The sequence below is a fragment of the Rhagoletis pomonella genome, unplaced genomic scaffold (assembly GCF_013731165.1).
Source record: "Rhagoletis pomonella isolate Grant_MI unplaced genomic scaffold, Rhpom_1.0 Rhpom_scaffold_00004, whole genome shotgun sequence".
Classification (NCBI taxonomy): domain Eukaryota; kingdom Metazoa; phylum Arthropoda; class Insecta; order Diptera; family Tephritidae; genus Rhagoletis; species Rhagoletis pomonella.
This window is the reverse complement of record NW_023458558.1, coordinates 4,401,333-4,404,130: the sequence shown is the minus strand read 5'-3', so window position 1 is coordinate 4,404,130 and position 2,798 is coordinate 4,401,333.

Here is a 2,798-nt window from a genome sequence, read left to right as displayed (position 1 = left end):
TTATGTAAATTTTTTAATCAGTTCCATTAAAAAGGTTTTCTGAAGTTCGCAAAATAGGCGTTTGTTTCAGCGGGTATCCTTTTCCAACCAAACCTCAAATCTCTTATGGCGAGCCACTTCTCCAGGTTTGGAGATAGAAAATATTCTCAGCGTACCATATATGGAGAATGTGCTGGATGAGGGAGCCATTCGTTATCTAAATCGCGCATGTGTGCCACTGCGACTGCACACGTAAGCACCCATGCATTAGCTTGTCGAAAAGTTGCACTTTTTCTTGGCCAACTGCAACCGTATTTGCTTCAAATCTGTGTTAGGCGTGAACACCCCTTTTTGGTGGCCTGAAAATCCAGGTCATTTGCACCGGTACAATCATAATGGCATTTAATAAACTCCTTCCTAAAATTTGAAATTGGTTTGGCAGATTTTTTTATGCAAAAGTACTGCTCGATGAAATCAAGAAATTCGCTTTTTCCAATTAAAAAAAAATCAAATTTTTCTGACAATCTCTTAAAAATTGACGGCTGGTAGAAGCAGTGCTTCACTTAATACTGTTATTCAGGATATTAACCTTAACTTGTCAAATTTTATCAACAATGTATCAACAATTTTAGGATAGAAATTAAACAATAATTTCATAGTTCACGACTACTTCAGGATCATATCGTGACTCATTTCGCTACTAGAGCCCTGAAATGGTCGGAAAACGATTTTGAACTAGACTTGAAACGATCCATTCCCAAAACAGTCGCGAAATATCTCGAAGTGGTTCTGAAATAGTCCTGAGCAAACCCCAAAATGAACCCAAAATAGTCCTGCACTAGTCTCCAATCGTCCAGAGCTAGGTCCTAAATGGTCCCGAAATGGTCAAAAAAGTAGTGAACTTGTCCGAAAATGATCTTGAATAAATCTTGAAAAAGTCCCGAAATGGTCCCTCGTTTAAATGATCCCTAACTAGTTCCAAAATGCACCAAAAAAAAAAACAAATTTGAACTAGGCTTAAATCGCTCAAAACTAGACCCTAAAAGATCCTGAAATAGTCCCGAAATATTCAGGAATATTCATTTGTACTCACAAAAAGCAATTACAGATTTTCTGCTCAGTTACACAAGAGGCAGTTACAAATTTTCTTCTAGGTTAACGCAAATTTTAGCCACGCGGGGAGCTAGGATGTTTACACATCAAAAACGTATTTCCTCGTCAACTACCCTCCATTTGGCTTGCAACATCAAATCTTACTCTTCGTCTTCTTATTTGGCTCTAAAAACGTTTGCTGGTTTCAGTCGAAATCAATTGCGAAGTTACGCAAATTAATGCTTAATGGAATGCTTAATATTAGTTCTTTTTGGAGTATCTATTTCTATTGGAATATTGAGAGCGAAGACCTGGTTGGTTGTACTTATAAAAAAATATTTATTGAACCAAAAAGTAGTGGCCAATGGTAACCATTTGTTACCAACTCTGCATGGTTGTAGGTCATGCAGAGTCCGCAAAATGTCTGAAGGATGCATCAGACTAGGTTGAAGCTTAACTTCAGAAAGTTTTATTGCATTGCAGTTGAGAAGTACATGTGCACATAGCATGCATTTAGGCGTGCGGTGTTAGCAGTCGCGCCAAAAAATCTATAGACCAAGGGCACCCAAGTGGAGGGTAATATTCAAAGCATCTAACGTTCAGGATTTCAATGTTTCCAGGCGTGCGCTTACCGCAGTTTACTCATCTTTTTGAACGGACATTTTATAGAGCCGATAATAGGTATATGGGAAGAAATAATTATTTCTGAAAAAGCCAAAAACTAAGACCGACTTTTCAAAAGAGTATAATGTTTCTATGAATAATTTATTGGAGAGGTTGGAAGTTGTAACAAAAAATTCATCTAAAGCGCCTTTCTATCGGCCATATAAACTATGCGACATAAAAACATACAAATACGATTACACACAAACGTATAGAGTTTCTAGACATTTTACGCGAACAATTAAATTAAATCTACAATTCTAAGATTTCAATCTAAATGCAACTTTATCGGCGCTACTTCGTGTGCGCATTACGTGCCGCACGTTGGCATAAATACATATATCATCTAGAACAGAGAGGCAGAGAGAATGTCTCCTGCAGCTTTCTACACATTCGCCACACAGTGTTCCCAATTTGGTTAATTTTATTTCATTTTTGTTTGTTTTTTTTTTCTTTATTTCTTTCCAACTGAGGCAGTGTTGTGCTTTCGAGCACTTCCTTTCACCTTTATTTATTTATTACAGTTTTTTTTGTTGCTGCTGTCGCTGCTGTTGCTGTTGATGACAGGCTGACAGGCCGAGCATGTAGCATGCAACACACGGCGTGCTCTTGGCTATACGCGAGTGAGTGTCGATTGGTCAGGTGCAGCAGACAGCCGCCAAGCCACCGGCACACCAGCAAGTCACTTCATCTAGCTACGGTGGCAATGGCTGTGGCAATGATGGCTGCTGTAGTGGCACAGTGGCTTGAAAGCCGTTATGTGCGGCATTATGCACTGTTATGCTGTGCTGCAGAGGTGAATCGCAAAAGAAGAAGAAGAAAACAAAAAACACACCAACAAAGAGAACAGGAGTATTAACAGTGGTTGTAGTTTAGCGGTTGTCCGTTGTCGGTTGTTGGTTGTCGGTTAGCGGCTAGCGATGACCGAGACAGGATGCCGCACTTTGTGTCTTGCGCCCTTCATTTTTGTGCCATTTCTGCTCATGTGCATGCTGCTGCTACTGTTGTTGTTGCTGTTATCGTATCGCTGCTCTTGCTGCCGTGTGTTGCCAGTGCAATAGTTT